General features: G+C 43.4%; 1 long non-coding RNA gene across 1 annotated transcript in view; it reads left to right on the top strand.

Moving 5' to 3' along the window:
- The window catches only part of LOC143273945 (uncharacterized), a 35,091-nt gene extending 13,250 nt beyond the window's left edge, over positions 1-21,841 (top strand). The window contains exons 2-4 of the long non-coding RNA XR_013052283.1: positions 20,384-20,459; positions 20,549-20,730; positions 21,108-21,841. This is a non-coding gene — a long non-coding RNA (uncharacterized LOC143273945). The remainder of the gene's footprint in view (positions 1-20,383; positions 20,460-20,548; positions 20,731-21,107) is intronic.
- Positions 21,842-22,173: the final 332 nt, after the last annotated feature.

Consider the following 22,173-nt stretch of genomic DNA (forward strand, 5'->3'; position numbering starts at 1 on the left):
TCAGTAGAGGCAGGTCCACGCCCCTCCTCCCTGCACCAAGGCTGCACAGAGTGTCTCACCATAGGCACTGGGTTCCGAAAACCTGGGCTCATGCACTAGGGACAGGTCCTGATCCCACTGCCTGGGGCCCCCCTAAACAGTTCAATCTAAACAACTGTCTCACTTATCCAGAGGGCCTACTCCAGTACCAAAGGGTCTCCTCAGCTATTGGTCCATAGTTCATGTCTTTCCACTAGTTTGGTTAGTTGTCTCTGTACTTTTTCCAATCATGGTCTCAATATCTCTTGCTCATAGAATCCCTCATCTCTCTTGTCGATTGGACTCTTGGAGCTCTACCTGGGATCTGGCCATGGATCTCTGCATCTGCTTCTATCAGTCACTGGATGAGGGTTCTATAATGACAGTTAGGGTATTCAGCCATCCGATCACTAGAGTATATCAGCTCGGGCACCCCCAGAGGGAGATTTTCATACAGTAGGCATTATGAGGAAATGCATTCAACATTTCCTGTGGATATTCTTGTAATCAACATGGCCCTTCAAAGTTGTTTCAAATTCAATTGAGGGTGCTGAGCCTCATCATGTCAGATAGTCACTGGGTGTAGGCTGCCCTCAGGGAGGTGGTATGCCTCAGGCCAGGAGGCTCCCTTGAAGCAAGAACTCTAGATTTTCTGTAGTTAGTATTCTTGGCAGCTGGGGCTCACAAGGGTCTCACTCCTAAAGAAAAAAATGTAGGCAAAACATCACAGCACCCTATGCAGAAGGTGCCTCCTTGAAATACATCATGAGCTCAAAATCACTTCAGCAGGAAGTGGTATACCCACGCTTAATTTCTGCATCAGACATGGCATCTACCACTATTTTGGGCTTTTCCAACATGGATGGTCTTAGACTGCTACTTACCTGTTTCATGTGTATGAGTTCTCAAGCTTCCAGAAAGCAGATTCTGGTTTTACCACTTTGTAAATCCCAAAGTGAATGTCAGAGTATTGTACCCATTTATGAGTGGAGTAATAACCCCTCCCCCCACCCCCACCCCCGAGAATGGTTTGGATCACCTCACTCAAATCCTACATGTTAGCTGGGTAAACTAAGATGGAAAGAGGAGATACAAGTAACTCTGATCTTATCTGAGGCTAGAACCCAGGTCTCTCACACTATAACTCAGGTCTCTTTCCATTGTGCCTGGCTGTATCGCAGTGAGTCACTTGTCATTAGAGCGTAAATATGACTGAGTATTTATCATTATGCATCCAAACAACAATAGCTCTAAGAGACTTTATGTAAGCATAAACAACATTGAATAGGTGTTTTAAAGGACTATAGGATTTGAAGACTCAAAGATCCACTCATACCATAAAGTCTAAGCAATATATATATATATATATATATATATATATATATGCATTTAAGTGCTTAAATTTAAATATTTCAATGCTAAAATACACAGAAAGAATATAATGATATCGTCTATATTCACATTATTACATTGGGTTGTGGAGTTAATAGCATTTTTTTTCACTCGAGTTTCAAAGTTTGTCAATGATAAACAGATTAACTGTGCCATTTTCAATGAAGTTATAACATATTGAGTTCAATGAGCCATCTCAAGATGGTATTTTTCTTCAGCATGCTTGAGACAAGTTGCTTACTACCTCTGGAGCTAGTCAGATCCATCTTTGGACATTACTGCCTTGTAGGCTCTTCTTGTGGTTGATCTAGAATCTATTTCCTTGGCATTTCAGCTTGTGAATCTATTTCATCTTTATGGCCATTGATTGGAAGTTTTATCTTAATTCTACATGAAAGGCCTTGAAACATAAAGACTGTCAGCTCATTCTCCTTTCAGCCATACATCTTCCATCCTTCCTCTTCCCAATTTTTAAATATTGGAGAATGGCCTTAGTCATTGAGAACCATCCTGAATCACATCTGAATGTGTATGAGGGAACTTCAGCCAGAGAATAACTGTTATTAGGTAGTTTTGGAGCAGAAATCACTGGGACATTTTCTCATTGAGTATTAATCAGATGTTCAAGACATGCTATGATGTGGTCTGAAGATTCAGGAATGTATGTTAAGATGCTCCCCCTGGGAGTCACAGTCTGGAGGAGACAGGTTTATGACAGTTGACGACCATGCAGCTCAATGAAGATGTGAATTGGACTCCCAGAGTCGTGACTAATGCTTCTTGGAGAAATGAAGAAGAAATTGCAAAGGAGATGGCATTAGTTCTGTGTTTTGAAGGGAGAGGACAAGTTTGCCTTGATCCAATACAGGAAGAGACATGTGGATACTCCCAGCATTCCCCAGGAGAGCATTGTCCCTCTCAGTATAGTGACAGGTCCCTTGGATAGTTCAGCCACATGATATTTCACTTCTCAGTATAGGAGTGAGGATGGAGAGGGACCATGGCAAGAGCATGAAGCCACAGGAGGATGTTACAATCTAATAGAGGTTCTTTAGGCGTTTCTCTGCCCTTGCTCCCAATCTCAGCAGAGTTTTCTTTAAGGAAGTTGAAGGACTAGACTCAAACTTTCCAATAACACTTGGTAAATCAAGTTTATCTCAGCATATCACTGAGCCAGACACTCTGAACTATGCATGCTAACTATTTTTCCTCATGCTACTTTATTCTTAGCAAATCAACCCATTTACATTCTGGAAGGGACTCTAATTATTGTGTGTCTTTCTCTATATAATTTAATTGTATTGATAGAGACATCTAGTCTAGCTGAGCCAATAAATAGCTCTGATCAGGGAACATAGTGACAATCTCACTGCAAAGTTCTATCAACTGTGTGGGGAGGTCACCAGCTTTCATGATACACCTTGTGAAAGCAGGTGGCACACACCTATAATCCTAGCATTTGGGAATCTGAGGCAGGAGATTGCCCATGAATTTGAGGGTAGCTGAGGCTACTCAACGGGTTTCAGGATCATCCTGGGCTACACACATAGTCAGACCTTATTTCAAAACAACAGCAATAATGACATCAGAAAAACAAGATCACAAAGCATAGTAACTGGTCTGGGGAGAGAGAAATATGACAACGGTAACAGAAGATATAAAATATATGCATTTGAGATGGAAGAAGATGGAGGGAAGAAGAGCAAGACCGTATCAGTTGATCAGACTCATTATAATTTAAAATAATTTTATTTTTTCTATAATATATATTTACTATATATAAATATTACACATAAATATATATAAATATTGCCTATTTATATAATATATATTCTTTTTTTATAAAAAGTAGTTTATGAGATCCCTCTGGGTCTTTAAAATAAATTCCATTGTATTCCAGTTAGCTTTAGTGAACATCTCTTCCTTTCAACCAAAGCATCTCCAGGCTGTGTCACTTGCCCAGTTTACCTTACCTCCTTCCATTCTCTGTGATGACTAGCAGAAGTCTATTGAACTTCCAGCCCCATCCCTAGATCTTGTCCTCATCCAGAAGCAAGAGGCCCTTTCAGAGAAAAGTTAGCTTCTTGGCCAATAATGACTCATGATGCCAATTTGGAAACGTGATCCTTGATGTTCCTGCCTACTTCCTGCTCTCTTCCAATCTGTTCGCTCTCACGATGGGCAGAGGCCATGGGCAGCTGGCACCATGGACTCACTGCGGCTCTGAGGATTGTAGTAATGTCTCCCTGTTCCAGTGGCTGTAGCCTGAGGGAGCTGTTCATTTCCTCAGCCAGACCACAGTGGATGAGGAATTGGAGCAGTCACCTACACTGTAGGACAGAAATAAAAATGTTCTCAGTCTCTTGAGTTACATTTCACTCTATGTCTCCCCAGCCCAGGTGGTTTCAATTAATTTGTGAGCGTTTATTGACCAGTCATTGCACATGGCCTCTCCTTTCTTCTCCCTCTTTACTCCTCCTGCGACTCCATCCCTCGGCTGATATTCTGAGAACTTTTGTCTTCTCCACCACTCCCTTGGGTTGCTGACTCATATCTCTATTTTATTGCTGAACTTTCCCAAAGAGCCACCCACAGTTGCTGTCTTGCTTAACCTTTCGTAATCCTTATGGATGCTCCATCTATCTTCTGCTTCCCCCACGATAGAGTTTGCTTCTCCAGTTCTCTGCGTCTCCACCATAAATATCTCCCTTTCTGAGTAACTAGAAGTGACTTTCTGTTCCTTGTAATTAAACAATCTCTAAGACATCTTCATTTCCCCAGTTCACCTCTCTGACCATTTCAAAAGGTTAGTATAATCTGACTTAGAGTCTTTTCTCCACATGTGTCTAAGACATGAGGCTTCTCAAAGCCTAAGTGGATTCTGGAACACTCAAATCTGCCTGGACACCATCCTATAGGTGCTGTTGGTAAAAATGGATTGGAGAATGTGCCTTGGGAGGTACGGATCTCTTTTTGCAGCTGCTGTCAAGCTTGGGAAGTCAGAGGCTCTGTTATTGTCCCTTGAGACAACATGTAGAAGACAGGATGGTTAATGCCCTGAAATCTGACTGGTGAGATGGGCGTTTGAGTCACTCCCTGCTGGTATCTTGAAGAAGAAGAGAGGGCATTGGGGAATTGAATCCCCATGGTGGAATCAGAATGAATTCATTATGACAGTTTTCTTCTGTGGTTTGGAGATGATAGATATGTAAAGTACAAGAACACAGTCTAAAGTAAACCTGATGCTAACCACCTGCTGACTATGGCCCAGTTTTAGTATAGACATGAAGATACACTTAACCATCTCTGCTTTTTTTCCCTCTTTGAGACAGGGTCTCACATAGTTCACACTGACTTTGAGTCCATTATGCTGTTGAAGATGACTTCTCACTCCTTTCCTTGCATCTCCCAAGAACTTTGATTACAGGTGTGTGCTACAATATGTCCAGTATGAATGGTAATTACTCTTAACCTCCATCAGTTAATTGCTGACCAAGTAACTAGGCATGTAATCTTGTCATTCATTATTTTACTCACAAATATTTAATGGTCCAAGAAGTAGAGACAAAAAAGTGAATCTGGGGGTTGGAGAGGTGCCTGAGCAGTTAAGAGCATGTATTGATTTTGCAGAGGACCCACAAGTGGCTGCTCACAAGCACATTTAACTTGAGCTCCAAGGGATCTGAAACTGGCTTCTGGCCTCCCCAGGCATCTGTACTCACACGCACCCCCCCCCCCAGAGATATGCACTTGTATATATAATTGAAAATAAAAATAAATATTTTAAAAAGTTAACCTGTAAGGTGTGATCTCCAGAGCATGTTTTGGAGTTTATAGTCTCAGTGATGGACATGGGGTTGGAAAGAGCAGATCTATAATTGCCACAGGGCGTTTGTGAGACATCTGAACAGTGCAAAGAAAGGAAAACAGAGAGAGGCTTGGAGCTGCTGTGTTGATAGAGGAAGAGCTACTTCCAGTCAGCTGCTATCACAATGGAAAGAGGAGTAGCCAAATCCACTCTGTTCAAATCAGAGGGAGCTGTAGAGGTCTTGTTCAGTTGAAGCCTCAGCTACAGAATAAGGATACAGACTCACCTGGGGAAGTACTTGGACTAAAGGTTCAGAGTCGGTCAAAGGCTGGGCCTGGATCCCTGGTCCCCCAACCATCTATTTCCTGACATTCCTGCCTGGCATCCTTCGACCTTGTCTGAGAGCCCCCGATGCTCCCTGAGGTTGTGGCCCAGGGTGTACAGCTCAAGGGAGGCTGATCACAGGCCACGGCTTCGAGAGTGCACCCCAGCCTTCGTTTGCAGACATGTCTTTCTAGTCCTTCCTGCTGTGACCCTCCTTGGGCAGTTCCTGGACCTGATTGTTATTTTCCTTTGTTCCCCAAATAGCAAAAATTCCATCATCTACTGCTTTTCTTGGTCTTTATGGTTTATTCTTGTCCTGACCTAGTTCCTTTATTCTCTATGCAATACCTCTCAGCCTTTCTCATCTGCCCCTCACACCCCTGATAGCTCCCACTTTCCTGATAGGTCCCTCTTCCTCAAATGCAATCCCTGTCTTCTCCAAAGGACTCTCAACTTGTCCTAGAACAGGGATTCTCTGGCTGTTTGGCAATGCCTAGGCACCCTTTCTCACGATGATGCTTTTAACAACCTTAAGTACAGTGTGTAGAATGAAAAAGAGCATGTGTTGTTTTGAAAAGTCAACTTGTACTATAGTAATATAGTGCTTTTTTTGAGACAAGGTCTTGACATGTAGCCTAGACTGGCTTTGAACTTTCAACCCTCCTGCTTCCACCTCCTCAGTGCTGGGATTCCGGACATGCACCACTAGGCCAGGGCAATTTATGTGCTTTTAAGCCAGTGTGTTAAATAGCAAGATCTACCAGGAAGTCTAATGACTTCTACAGTGCTGAGGTAGTGTTTAGCACTAATGATCTTAGGAGATATTTGTGACAGTTTTAATGTGACATGAAAATGCCTGTAATTTCTATGATCGACAGACGCTGCATTGCTATAGTTCGTTGTCTACACGCCTGTGAAAGGAACACTACTCTGTAGTTAGGAGTCAGTAAGAGTGAAGATGTGATGTCTTACCATCGAAGTTTATGGACCCTGTGAGTTTTATGCACAGACTATGAACCACTGTAGCCTCTAGGTAAAGGAATCCTGCTTTACACACGACCCCGTGACTTGAAATGCTGTAGCTTTGGAGGCATTATCTAAATTTATGTCTTCAGATAGGGGCATCCATTTGAATATCTCACAGGCATCTATGAAATTTAACCTGTCAAAAGATGAATTTCTGCTCTTATCCTCCAAGACAACTCCTCATTTTTCTCATCTCAATGAATATCATCTCAGTCTTTTAAGCGTCAAAGCCCAAACCCTGGAATCCATTCTCTACACGTCCTTCTTCATCTTTGCCTCTAATTTAGAAGTCATTACATCAGAATTTAATTCCACAAACATTTACTCAGCACCTATCATCAGCCAAGTACTGTAGAGACTTGGAAATCAAGTCCTTGCTCTAATCACAAGACATTGGTAAATAAGAAAACACATTCAGCAAACCAGGTAACAATAAGAGCTTTGAGGGTGTAAGGAATATCACCCTTCCAGTACTGTGCTTTCTCCATTGTCACGTCCCCTGTGGCCTAAGGCATCCCAGACCCTTGTCTGAGCAGTCTGCTAACTAGAGACTTCAGCCAGGCTTGTTCTACTCCAAGCTTCCCCATCCGGTCCCTTTACCTCCACACCCAAGCCTATCAGCTTTGCAGTTTCCTGTGCACATCAACTCCATGTCTTGGGACCTTGTCTGCTTCTCGATCTGGCTGTCTCCCACTCACCCTTCAGGCCCTAATCTAGGTAACCTTCACTGAAAATCCCATCACCTTAGAAAATCCTTTCCTGACCACTCAACCTAGATTATTCCTTCTCACTGCCCCACCACCTCAACGTCTCCTCCTCTATATAACAACCTACTTGTGCTAATTATTATTTAATGTAAGACTGAAGTGCCCACTTAACATGCCTGTCTCCTACTACACTCAAGATCCAGGAAGGCAGGAACCTCGTCTTTTTTGTGTGCCAGCACTGCACAGTTCAGGCATATTGTTAGTCAGAACAAACACATAGCCGTTGAATGAGTTATAAGCTATTGTGCCTTTTATTTCTGACATCTGCCCCCAGACTCATTACACATTCCAGGTTCATACTTCTTCTTTTATGCACATGCACATTAAAGCTCCATCTATATGTAAGTAGTTCCCAACCTAATCAGAGACAGTTTCTCTCAAATTCATTTATCCATTCATCCATTCATTCTTTTAACCATTATTTATTGGGCCTGTTCTAATTACAAGGCACAGTGCCAGACTGCCGAAGATTAAAAGATAGATGCAAGACACGGTTCTTGTCCTCCAGACATTTACAACATCGAGAGAGATTTAAGAAGCAGTCATATAATTATAGCAGGGCAGTAGGGGCTACGTACTACATTCAGCATTACTACTGATGACAGGTGCAAGGGAGGTAAAAATGGTAATCCACCTGGAGATTTTTTAGGAGTTTTCATAGTGAAGTTAGTGTCTGAACTGGTTCTTTCAAGGTGAAGAAGGCTTAGATGGTGGCCAGAGGTGGTAGAGGAGGAATTCTAGGTGAAGAAACAGTGTTAAGATCAGAAAGGTACAGTATAGGGAGTGTAGAGAGGTCCATGAGTGGCCCATGGTTGGGAGTTAGTGAAGCCAGGAATGGTGTCTATCATGACATTTTTGTGTTTATTAGACACTTTCAAGGGTGTAAAAAACTTGTTTAGAGACAAATAAAGAATGAGAAATACTGGAAAGACTTTCCTTCCTGTGCCATTTAACTTAGATGTTCCTAACTCGATGATGAGGTAATTATGGAGTAAAATGAAATGTAGGAGCAGAAGACCTGGGCAGGGGGATCTTGGTGTGGTCTGGAAAACATGGGGAAATTTGTATCAGAAGTGAATATTTCTTTGTCTTCAACTGGAATGCTGACTTACAGATATTATAGGCATTGACTCAGAGTTATGATGATCACTCTCATGTTCCAGCTAAGGGGTGACCACTCTACAGTATGTATTTGTTCAGGCTTACATTACCAAATACCACAGAGTATTTGTAATATTCCTGGCTTCCAGATAGCCGCCTTCTCACTGTGTGTTTTCCTCATCTTTTCTTAGTATGTACACGTGGACAGAGAGATGGATCCCTCTTCCTCTTCTTATGAAGCCATGAATCTTATTGGGTTAGGATCCCATCAATCTTAACCTCATCAAATTGTCACTTTCTGAAAAATCTGGTTTCCAGTGCAGTCATATTAGAGATGAGGATTCAATGTAAGAATTTAGGTGATACAATTCAGCCTCTGGGTTCTTAAAAACTAAAAACCATGTAGGTTTCGAATTCAGGAGTTTCCAAGCAGTGTATCAAGTGATACAAGACATCTCAGGCAGTACCTTCTGGGGATGCAACCCCAAAGGAAAAGGATAGGTGCTTCTACTGTACCCATATTGTCATCAGTAAGAAATCACTGAAGAAATCATTATACAGCTAAAACAATATATTTGTAAATCCTGATCTGGTTTGATGACTTCATTGTTCCAAGGAAAGAGACAATTTTGAAATTCAGAAAGATAGCGAGACCCGCTTACTACCACATAGCAAGATGAACAAATTCTAAGAGCCAATGAGGGGAATTGTAGTCCTGTGTGCAGACTGCTGCTCCAGTGTGTTGTCCAATGATCCCCTTAGATTCTTCCATGTTTAAGAAGAGGAAGTCTTGGATGTCCCTGTGGACATGTCTGATGAGGGACCCTCCAGATACATAAGTTACCTGATGAAGAACTTGTCTAAAAGACAGTTAATGGTCTGGGGACAAGCAGCAAGGATTTTTTTAATCTGTCCTTCCTTCTCTACCTTGTTCACATACCCAGACTGCATAAAGAGCTGGCAGGAGTTATGGACTATTAAATAATGTAGGTGTTTTTCCTAAATAACTGTTTCCTCAGTGCCTAAGTGTTTTCTAATGTGTTCTCTGTTAGCCACCCAAAGGAATTAGAAGTAAATGGTTTCCTCTCTGAAGATGGGGAGAGAGACTCATGCCACCTAAGGGTAGGTTGGTATGCTGAGGATTTTTAAATGAGCTCCAGTCTTCCAAGAAGGAAAGATGCATGATGACATAGAATAAACACATTAGGACAAAAGAGAACTCTGTCTTGGCACTGCTTATATTTTACAAACTAAAATATATAGTTGTAGTTCTATAGGAAGAAATGATTTTTTAAAAGTTCCATTTTCTTAGGGGTTGGGGAAATGTCCCAGTGGGTAAAGTGCTTATTGTGTAAGTTCAGCACCCCGGTGACCAAGTAAGAAGCTGAGTGTAGCAGTTTGCACCTGGGATCTCAGATCTGGGGAGGTGGAGGAAGTTGGAGCACAGAAACTCTCTGGCCAGTCAGTCTGGTCAATCAATGAACTCCAGGCTCAGTGAGAGACTCTACCTCAAAAAATAAAATGGAGAGCAATTGAGAAAGACACTGAATATCAACATCTGGCTTTCACATGCACATGTGGACACACACACACACACACACACACACACACACACACACACACACACATATATATTAAATTTCCCTGGAGTAAGGGTCCTTTTCTGACCCTTAACCATGAGATGTAGCTTCTCGTTTCTGCACTGCGACTCGGGACATCCAGGTGGCCAAATGATACTTCTTGAACCATTTCCCGTTTTCTCTCCTCACTCATCCCCCCTTCAGGTTGCAGCTTAAATGTTGCATTTTCTCTTTAGAGGCATTTCTTCATCATTGTCTCCTTCGGCATTATTCTCAACACACCTTTCCTCTCCTTCAGAGCACTTAGCCCAGGAATAATTATATAGTTATGTGCTTGATGCATGCCTCTCCAGATTCCAAGCTCTACTTAGACGCCCTGCTAAATATCAGTGTGCTGTGAGTGCCTGGTCTATCCCTGGCATGCCAAAAGCACCCAGTGAGTAAATGAATGGTTTGTTTCCACCAATATGTAAGTTCTGTTCTTTCCTTGTTTCATTTTTATTTTTTTTGGAAAAATTATCTATGTCTTCATTTTGCATTCAGTTGCCTTGCTAGCTGTGGGTTTATAACATAGAGCCAAGAAAATGAAGGACCGTGAGGAGTGAAGTTAGTCTATAACTGGCCAATAAAAGACCAAATCCTGGAATGGAACCTTCTACAAGAAGTTCATTTATTTAGTGTTCAGCACACATTTATTGACTATCATCCCTCCCATATTGTAAAAGCACAAGGAGACACCATGAGTAAGAGGATGTTCTCTGTAATCATCGAGCAGATAGAAAAAAATGTAGGCAAAGTTGCTGGAAAAAGAAGCAGGGTGATGAGCTTGTGGTGAGCTAGTTAGACACTAGCTGGCTTGGAGGTCACTGAGATGGACCCCTCCATCAAAATCAGAAGCTGGTAAAAGCAAGAACAGAAACTGCTGCATTCTGGTTACTGGACGAAGGAAGGAGATCTGAGTCCTGTCTCTGTCTAGGTAGAGATATGCCATTCTCAATCACCTCAGAGATCGTTGACAGGTAAGTATCTAAACCTTATAAGATGATGAGCTAGCCAGAGGCTTTCTGTTAAAGAACATGCCATCGTCCCCTCCCATAAGAGTCAATTCAAACGACCCCATCCATCACCTGGATAGGCAAACACTCCTCAGAAGACTTTAGAGATAATAAAAAGCTTGCCTAACATGTAGATTGGTACAGTGGCCCCGTTGGCCACTGTCCACTCTCAACCCTTGGTGTGCTGTCCTCTACTCTGTCATAGACACTGCCCCATCTTTGACTCTGTCCTCTGTGTGTCAAATTCAAATTCTTGTGGAAGAGACCACAAGGGTTAGAGAGGCAAGGGCAGTTCAGAGGGAGCTTCCAGTGAAAAGCTGATCATGAGTAGGGCAGGCTATGCTGAGAGGAGACCCAGAAGTCTGCTTTATATCAAAATCTGGAGGATGAGAATATGCTGGCTATACAAAACAAAGGCCCAAGGAATGACAAATGTAAGAGTTTAAGGAGGGAACAGGCAGCTTGTTGAAGCAACATAAAAGATGTAAGAATGGCCATCGAAGAGCAAGCATGGAGGAATCTGGATAACTATGAACATGGATAACAAGAGCTCCAAAGCATGAGAGGCCTGGAGAAATGACTCAGGGGTTAAGAGCATTTAATGTTCTTCTAAAAGACCCAAGTTCCAAGCACCCATATCGGTTCAGTTCTAGAGGTTGTGATACCTTCTTCTGGCCTCTGTAGGCACTCTAACACGCACACACGTGTGCGCGCGCGCGCGCACACACACACACACACACACACACACACACACACACACACACACACACCAAAATGCTATTATAATAAGTTTGGTCTTTATTACATGCTCAGTGGGATGCCAATGGAAGTTTTTTGTTTTTGTTTTCTAAAACAGAAGAATGATATGATTTGGTTGATGTTTTAGTAAGATTGATGTATCAGAGAAGGACAAAATAGAACCAACGTGCTGAGGGAGTCTACTATAATAGTCAAAGAGAGAAGAGATAAGGCCTTGACCTTGAGTGGTGGCAGTGGGAATAAAGAGAAGTGGACACTTGAGATTTATTTCAAGGCAGAAATGACAGGTCTCAGTGATGGATTGAATGTAAAGGATGAGGGAGAAGGAGAAATTGAGAATGACTCCAGTATGACAAATGGTCCTTTCCTTGAAATCATGCATCTTCTCAATTTGCTACAGACTTGAACCATTCCGTCTTCCATTGCTAATCTGCCAAGGCTTTCGTCATTCCTTCCTTGGCCTCACTTAGGCGCCATATTTAGTATCTTAATTCAGTAATGTACAATCTGCATGGCTCATATCATGATCTTCACAGCTCATTGAGCCTCTTTGAGTGGTGTGCCATACACATGAATTAAACATGGTGGGCAGAGTGAGAGAGAGCCTAAGTGGCAGATATTCTGACTCTCTTAGCCAAATGTTCTAAATAGACTCCAGATGGGGCTTATGACTACATAATGCTGATAATGTGGAAAGCCACTATCTCTGCAGGTATTGGTAGGAAAGGTGGGGGAAGTAAAATGTCTTAAGGACAGGATGTGGGGAGGTGAAAGAAGAGAGAAACAATATCTGAAACACCAGGGACTGTCCAACACCAAGCACCTTCAGATAATGTGTTAGTGTTTTATTGAGCAAGACTGTATGTGTGCAGTGTTATGCCTGCAAAGAAAGAGAAAGTTAGAGGGAGTAGGGTTGAGAGAAGTGAGACTGCTAGTGTAGTAATATGACTGCCATTTATTGGAAAAGCATTGGGAGTGGGAGTTGAAACAGAGTCTCACTGTATAGCCATAGCTGGCTGAGAACTTGCTATGCAGACCAGGCTGGCCTTGAACTTGTGGAGAGTCTCTGGTCCTGCTTCCATAGTGTTGGGATTACAGGCATAGTGGCCCATAATGAGCATCACTGAATTCTTACTATTTGTCCTGCACTAAACTTACTAATAGTAAGACCTTTAGGAAATATGTACTGTTGACTCCATTCCCTGCAACTCCTCTGTAAGGATTATCTCCATCAAATGAAAAGAAAATGGCAGCTCAATGAGGTTTAAATGACTAGATTACAAATAGTGATTGGTAGAGCAAAGATTTCAACCCAGACTAGTGCGATGGCAAAACCTGCACACTTAATTTTATGATACTGTCTTTTTAAATCTGGGAAGGCCTAGAGGGAAGGCAGAGGAGACAAGGCAAAGAATGAGGGGGTACCTAAGAGAACAAGTGTACTTGATGCTGGGGAGAAACTAGTTGACTAAGATGAAGGGAATCTACCCGGAAGGGGAAAGGTATGCTAGTATTTGACGTGAGAGTGAATGAGGGGCTAGACAGTTTCCAGAGATGAATGTAGTGTGTTAGCAGCCTCCCACTCTATTTACCTATTGACTGTGGACTCCTAACTTGTGTCTTTGTTGCTGGTTTGGCTCCTAGTCATGAAACTCCTTAACTTGAGATGAGCCAACACCTTTACTCTGACTCAGACCAACACCCGCTTTGGGCCTGGATGGGGGAAGCAGCACAGACTGGATTCCCAAGTGAGTGAATTCACGACTGATGCAAGAACCCAGGAGAACAACACAGTGTTACCATTAGCTGAGATTTTTAACTTGCTACAAACACTGCTCATGTTGGATAGTCACTTTCCCCATTCTTGCTCCAGTTGTTCAAAGAAATTCCACGAGTATCCTCATCTTTCTGCATCCCAGGGGATATTCCAGGGAGAAACTGCTTTATGACTCAGAGAGAAGGCTAGAGTAAGTGAAGGCCCATGTCTTCTGTTTATGTCCTGAATTAACCACTCTTTTTCTGGGAATAATGTGGAGACTCAACTGAATGTCAGTTTACTGACTAGTACATATTAATGTAGATTATTAGTACAATCAATATTGATGTACTCTGCACTGTAACCTGGCAGAGCTCTTCAAGGTGTCCCTGGCTTTCCCTCACGATGCTTAGAGACTATCGTTGTACAGAGAACTGAGTGAGGAGCTACAATGCCAAGGCCCACATGTACTTGGAGTACAGGAAACACAAATGTTTTAGTATTCTGCTGTTCGAAGACCCTAGTTTGTGACTTTCAATAATTCTTTGATCACAGGCGAGTGATTGATTGATACAGCGAGTTTCAGTTTCCTCATCTACAAAATGAAGGCCATTTACTCATTCATTCATTCAATCAGTAAATGTTTATTGAACACCCTCTGGAAGTTACTTTAACGTTAGTGACATGAGAAAGCCTCTCTGTGAAGGTACTTAAGCTGATGTGAGTGATGGGAAAGCTATTGCTGGATGAAGGTGGGTTGGGGAGATGCATTGCAGATGGAGGAACAGTAGAGGTTGTGAGGTGGGCATGAAAACCACTTTGCCCTCTACAGTCCACAGCTCAAACATTGTGAACTACTGAGGTAAGCCTGGGTTATGATCATCTTTTGCCCTCAGTGTTACAGACATCATCTTTATTCTGATATAGCAATCTCTACCCTGAGGAATTTCCTTTATAACCAGGGAGGGGATCTCTGGAGCCTAGAAAGGAAGAGAAGATGGACAATGGGTAGCAAAGTGTTAAGTGGTGAGAATATATCCTAAGTTGGGTAAGGGGACATGTACAAACTTTTCCTGGGGAGATGTGAACAATGGCTTCTCCCAGATAGGACGTGTATTAACCAAGGTTTCCTCACATATATTTAATAATAATAATAATAATAATAATAATAATAATAATAATAATAATAATAATAATAATATAGTACTAAATCAACTTATTTCAAAATAGTAACAACAACTTAATCACACCCAAGAGGCTCTAAACCCCTTAGTTGCTTGGTCCTTGAGGCTGAACCTTGAGGAGATATATATGTATCTATGCTTGGTTTCTGGGAAAACCAAGAATTTAGCAGTTGCTTAGGCTTAGTCTGTGGGGCTGGTCCTTCAGTAATTCCAATCTAGCACCAAAACTCTGGATGGTTCCAAGAGATCCATTAGTCTTCAGTCAACAATGGAAGCCGGGAAATGCTGTTTCTGGTATCAGCAAAGAAATCAGCAGCAGCAGCAGCAACAGGATACATTAACTTGGTGGCTTGAGAGAAAGCCAAAGAAGCGAAAGGTGAGTAATCTTCCTCCCGTCAAGCTCCTGTTTATCTGGCGGTTACCAGTAGGTGCCGCCCACATTTACAACCAGGGCTTCCCACATCAAATAGACAATTCCTTTATTGAGGCTCATTCCTTGGGTGATCCTAATTTGTGCCAAGTTGACATTAAACCATCACAGGATACCACCAACAGAATAGTGTACTGATTTTTACCTAAGTCTGGCTTGGTGAACCAATGAGTTTACTGGACTTGCCTATAGTAGCATGAGTGAGGGATTACGTCCAGGAGTGTGGGTAACCCCAAGCAGCTGCATCACTCAAGTCTCCCCCCAGCTTGGATAAATACTTCCCCATAGCCACAATATGGAGTCTCTTCTCCAGTTAACCTTCCAAACCATATGTATTTTGCATCACCTGAGACATGTGCAGCTGGGGCAGAATTACACACAGCTCACAGAGAGGGACATGATGGAGTAGCTGAACTCTCATATGAGTGTTTAATGGCCATCCAAACTCCTCCTATGAGGGAACACCAACAGGCCCCAGCTTGATTGTATTTTGTGTGATCATAAATGATCTGATGAGGATGCAAAAGGCTGTTAGGCTCAGAGGACAGCATTCCAAGCCAGGAAGTTAGTGTGGGAAGTGCTAGGTGTGCCCTACTTGTCATAGAGGATAAACTAAAGCAATCATTGTGGTCCAACACCACATGCCCCATTGTGCTATAGCTTGGACCCTCACTTTCCTGTTGCTAAATTTGTCCCTGACATGGAAAACTTACAATGTAGAGATCATTTAGGCTTCTGTGGATCCACTGGCCCTGGAAAGACACCTTATGGAGCAGGGCAGTAGAAGGCAGATGTAGTTGAAAGTTTTCCGGTGTCCTGCCCGGTCTACAGCCACTCAGATTCAAGTAAACACACAGAGGCTTATATTAATTAAAACTGCTTGGCCATTAGCTCAGGCTAACTACTGATTAGCTCTTACATTTAAACTCAGCCCATTTCTGTTAATCTATATGTTGACATGTGTTCCATGGCTTTACCTGTGTGCCATTACATGCTGCTCCCTGGACAGTGGGCTGATGTCTCCTGACTCAGCCTTCCTCTTCTCAGAATTCTCCTTGTCTGCTTATCCCACCTATACTTCCTGCCTGGCTACTGGCAAATCAGCATTTTATTAAACCAGTGTACAAAAGCATTATCCCACAGCAGGTGTATCCAGTGAAGTGGTAGGAAGGACAATGAGAAGAAATGGGGGCATCAAAGCCGCAAACCCAAGTAGCAAGTTGGCTTCGTCGGTTAGATCTTTGATGATCACTCGGGTCCTGCCTTCCTCAGAGCACTTGGGACTGTGTGTGGCTTGCTCTGTGGACTGCCCCCATATACATTTGAGTGTTGGCTTTCTTACTATAATGTGTGCTGAAGATTCCATGAACTTTTCATATGTTCTATGACCATAAACCGATAAATGTAAATGAAACAATTCAACTCAAGTTCTCTTTATCTCCTTCCCTCACCTCACTGGTGACATCTGCATAAGAAGTGGGGTGCCCCTGTATTGCTGACAGATGGGCTATCCCCTGCAGTGGTCACCATTTTATTACACTGGCCCTTGTTTTAAGAAAAGTACTCTACCCAAGGTGGCTTTCCCATCTCTGGAGAAAGCAGGCCATTTGTAATCTTGACTTTAGTACCAGGGACTTCCTTTGTAGAGAGTCTCCTGAGCAATAAGTACACGCTCACACACACACACACACACACACACACACACACACACACACACACACACACACACAGTGAGGAAGCAGCTGGCTGATCCATCTCTATGGCTGCTGCTGCTTTCCAAAGGAGTGGCCATGTCTCTTGGGAAGCATTGCTGTCTAGGACAGGGTAAGGGATGGGTTTGGGATTGCTGCATAGGCTGGTAGCTCTCAGCAGAGAAAAACCTCAGTTCACAGATAAGCCAGGGAAGGAGGGAACATGCCTGACATAAATCCTAGTAAAAATTGAGTCAGCCTTCCTTTGAAACTGTAATGAAAGCTTCTTGGTCCTACTGCCTGGACTGAAGTAGATGGACGAAGTGACCTCATTGAGCACTTCCTGTTTGTCTAGCCTCTGCATCCTAAGTCTCTTTTATCCAGAGTTGTGCTGCTAATCTAGATTAGGGCCAGGAAGCTGTGGTCCTTGGGATGAGCTAGCTACCAGATCTGTGTGTATGTGCATAATGGCTGTGTCTGTGCACATCCTTGTGTTGTGTATGCATGTGGAGGCCAGAGCAAGACATTGAGTACTTTCCTCTATTATTCCCTGTCTTATTGTCATGAGACATGAGTCATGACCTCTCCCTGAAACAGAGCTCTCAGTTTTGGGTTGGATATCTAACCACTGAGATATCAGGATCCACAGGTCTCTGTCTCCCAGTGTTGAGGTTATAGCACATGCAACCATACCTGGCTTTTTCATGTGGGATGTAAAGATTTGAACCCAGGTCCCTCATGCCCTGCAGAACAAGCACTCTTACCCACTCATGCCCTGTAGCCACCAGATTTTTGTCTGTAAAGTTTCCTTGGACCATAGCTGTGCTAGTCATGTGCATGTATCTGCCTGCTTTCACACAACACTGCAGAGGCAAGTGGCCGTGACAGACTGCATGGCTCACAAAGCGGGAAATACTTACTATTTTTGCTTTTTACAGAAAAACTCTATTGGCCCTTGCTGCCAAACCTTGTGTGTCAATGCAGGATTCCACAGTGAGGTGGCAGCTAGAGACAGATGAATAGAAATAGAAAAGGAAAGAAGCATGTATTGGATACAACTGGTTACAGCTGTTAAGAACATAAGACTGCAATCAAATGGACCTGGGTCCAAATCTCAGCTCTGTTGCTTAATCACTGTAGGTTTGGGGCCAGCTGCATTTCCTCTGTCTTAGTTTCCACATCTGCAAATGGCCCTGACAATTGTATTTACCTCACAGGGTGGTCATGAGGATTAGGCCGATTAACATAAGCGCTGGTTAATGTATTCTAAGTGCTCAGGGGAGAGAATCTGCTGATTTTACTACTGATGCTGTGTATCAGGAGTAGACTAAGCTCTTCGTGTGTGTTTTTATCTCAGTTAATCCTTACACGGCTCCAGTGAGGTAGATGCTGTGTTATTACTTCCACATTACAGGGAGGGGGGGTCTGCAGCAATAGTCCTCACTCTGGGCCTCCTGGGTGGCACAGAGCGAAGGGAACTCTGAGAAGGGGAAAGAGAAGCAAACACACACTCTCGTCCGGGGAGGAACTGGGTCACTTCACTATGGAAAGTGGGGCAACAGAGGTGAGAGCCCAGAACCCTGGAGGTCATTGACAAGGACTGTTTCAGACTGTGGAATGGAACTGCACAGCTTCCTTTCATTCCCACCACCACATCCTCATGCCCTGGAACTGACTGAGGAGTGTCAGGTGGGAAGGAAGGGTAAAGCTGAGTCAGGTGGGGCGGGGGAGGGGGCATGATGAATGGCAGCAGGAAAGGGCGGAGTGACGAAGCTGCCAGGTGGTGTCCTGAGACTACATCATACGTATTTTAAGGCAAACTCCAGAAGCTTTATTCAGTTACCTGGGTCTATTGATGTCACTTGGACTGGATCAATATATCTTCCTGGAGAATTCAAAGGAAGGAAATCTATGTGGGGCCCACTCAGTAGGGAGAACACGTTGGTGCCAGAGTGATGGGTCCGTGAGGAGAGTGTTAAGCACGCACCCGCTGATGTCCTTGCTGTCCCTTTGTCCTTGTAATGGAGCAAATGATGGTGGAGGAGAGTGACCATGTGAGATGCCATCACACATTCCTACACCTAAGAACCCAGCATCCGTTGAGCTCCTCTGCTATGTCAGGATGTATGCTGGACCATTTCATGGGATAGCATGGCAGTTGGTAGGATGCGCTCTGGGTTTGCTTTGGTGTAGGCTTTGAGGAGCTTCAGATGTCAGGATCAGGGCAGGCGTTTTAGTTACTTTTCCTGTATCTGTGACCAAATACTCTACAAGAGGCACCTAAAGAAAGAAGGGTTTTTTTTTTTGTTTGTTTTGTTTTGTTTTTGTTTTTGGTCTTGGTTTTAAGAAGGAATATAGTGCACCATGAAGGAGAAGGTGCAGCAGCAGGAGTATGAGGCTGGCCACTCTGCATCTGCTGTTAGTGAAGACAGGGAATAGAATCAGGTCCTAAAACCTGAAGACCTGCGTCTAATGATTCCCTTCCTCCAGCTAGGTTTCATCTAATGTTCTTCAGCCTTCTAAAACAATGCCACTAGCTGGACCAAGTGTTCAAACACTTGGGAGACATTTCACTTTCAAACCACAGCAGCAAGATTGTGGACCTGTCTCCTTCTGTGGTTGCCTGTGATGCTTTATAGATTGGGGCTGGGGGAAGAAATAGGATGTTTCTTCAAACTTACCTTGCTCCATCCCAAATTATAATTCGGCACCCCATGTCAGCAGGGTTCTTTAGTCTTATATTATTTTTTTCCATATCCTTATTTATCATCTCCTGGGCTTTAAGGATTTGTTTTTTACCCATAAGGGGGATGGATAAGGGGGATGGCTTCATTAAGCTGACTAAAAGGTCACCAGGGAAAAGTGTGGCACAAAGAAAGGTCAGTTGGTTTTATCTGAGTGGCGTGGGCTCTGGTACTTCTGCACTTCTGTCCTGAGCTACCTCTGGTTCATGCCTATGGAGTGGTGGGCAGAGGAGCAGCATCAGGATGCTGGTGCAGGGAAGCATGGACCTCTCTCCAGGGGCTGAGCCTAAGCTCAGGAAGCCAATCCCAACGGCATCCTGCACACCCATCCTCTTTGAACCTTTTGTCCCATCCTCTGATATGCTGCAAGAATTCCAGCCCGAAGACTGTGGTGGGTGCGCATTCTTAGAAAGCTGTTGCTTGAGGACTTTGAGGACTAAGGTACCACAAACTCCTTGGCAGGTGTCAGAACAAGTCTTGCTTATGCCCAGCTCACATTCTTCTGTTGTTGTCTATATATCTCCTGGTAGAGAAGATTGGAACTGGCCTTTGAGAACATGAAAAGTACTCTTGCTTCATAACTCAGAGAGCCTCTCCACTGTGAGTGCTTGCTTGTTGGATTCTTGACATGACGCGGAGCTAGTTCCACTTGATTTTGAGATGCATCATAAAATTTGAGAGGTTCTCAACTTTGAACAGTTTGTAGTGTGACTGTATGCAAATTGACTTCTTCCCTGGATCTTCACAGAGGAAGGAGATGCTGTCTTTGCTGGAACAGAGGAGGAGGTGCAATCTTTGTCCCGAGGTAGCCAGAGTTATGGAAGGTAGGCTCAAGGCTGCCTTGTGGTGGCTGAGGACAGCCATGGCTTTTTTTTCTTGCCATGCTGAGGCTCCTCCTGTTTCCTACTCTTAGGTTTCCAGTCTTTTCCAATTCCCTGTCCTTGGAGTACCAACTCTCCAGCTTTGGCTTCTGAAGAGGCCACTGTTCCGGGCTTTCCACTGGTAAAGGAGCCACACACCCATCCCAGGCCTGTCCCTGTCAGGCTGCTGGAGCATCACTCCTCCCAGCATGATGGCAAGTTAATTTCTTAGAAGGTAAAACTCTTGGTCCTCAGCCTCTCTTGGTGGCTTCTTTTTGAATTAGGAAGAATGGGAAAGGAGAGGAAAAGAGGCAAAGAGGAAAGAAGGAAGGAAGGAGGGAGGGAAGAGAAGTGGAGAAAGGAAAAGAGAGAAACAGATTTGAGTTGTAAATGTCAAGTTCTGTGAGTCCTTAAAACAAGGAGCCTAGACACTGGACAGTACATTGGAATTGCTTTATTTTGGAGATGTCAAAGGCTTTTTATTATGGATATTTAAAAATGTATATAGAAGTTGAAAATCATTGCAACAAACATCTATATACTCACTAATAAGTTTCTGTCGTCACAATCCTACCATGCTAGGGCCTTTTCAACCTTCTGATTACCCACCAGATCAGCTTGGCTCTCACTCCAGACCCCAGACCTGCTCAATGGAAACTTTGGAGGCGTACCCAGAAATCAGCATTTTAACATATCTGCCAGGTGATTTTGTTCCCCATTCAAATTTAAGGGCCACTCGAACGTTTTGGTGTGTTTTATGATAAGCAGGGGATACTGGTATATTTCCATCTAAATACTTCATTCAATAAATATTTATTGGTCACATACCAAGTCTGGTAATTGTTAACAGGAATGAAAGAGAGCGGGAGGATGGAATATGAGAAGCATGAAAGCAAGGAAGCCAAGGCAGTGAAAGGATTCCCGAGTTATTGGCTCGAAGCAAACAAATGGCACCGTGCAACTGTGTCCTCTTATCAAGGGCTTTCACAAGTTTAGCCCAGTGTGGTTCTCAAATGTGACAGCTCAGGGGATGCTGGATCTCTTGTTCTTCCTCATTTTCACTGAGAAGGTTATTGTAGTTTCATTGTCCTATCAAGACAGGACTAACATGAGATGTTGATGTCCATGGTGCTGAATCCAGTGCCTCACCAGGTCCCTGCAATGGACACCCCCAGCACAACACAATCCTAACTGTTGGGTACACGTTTGGGGTACCCAGGACACTTTTCAGAAATAACCCTGTAATTTAACAATAAACTGCTCTCAGATTCTATCAACACAGAGGGGCAGAGAGGAAGAGAGCCGGGGGGTGGGGAGGAGAGGGCACACCCTGTTCATTGTGCTTCTTTGGTACCTCATACTGTCAGGCAAATATTAGGCCTAAGTAGGTAGCCCTGTCTGAAAGCAAGTGCCATTTGTTATAAGCAGAGGGTGTAGTTGAATTGGGTTTGATATGTAAATAAAACACTTTGTGACATTTTAGAGCATGCTTAAGGTGCGGTGCCTAGCTACTGCATTAGCATCTCCAAGAGTTCATTTATAAATTCAATTTTTTTTTTTTATCTCTCACCTCATACCAAGTGAATCAAAATCTCTGAAGTCAGGTTCAAGAATCTGTGTCTCAGCAGATGCCCCAGATGACCTGGGGACTCAGTGTGGGAAACTGCATTGAGAGCAA

Source organism: Peromyscus maniculatus, chromosome 6 (assembly GCF_049852395.1).
Source record: "Peromyscus maniculatus bairdii isolate BWxNUB_F1_BW_parent chromosome 6, HU_Pman_BW_mat_3.1, whole genome shotgun sequence".
NCBI lineage: Eukaryota > Metazoa > Chordata > Mammalia > Rodentia > Cricetidae > Peromyscus > Peromyscus maniculatus.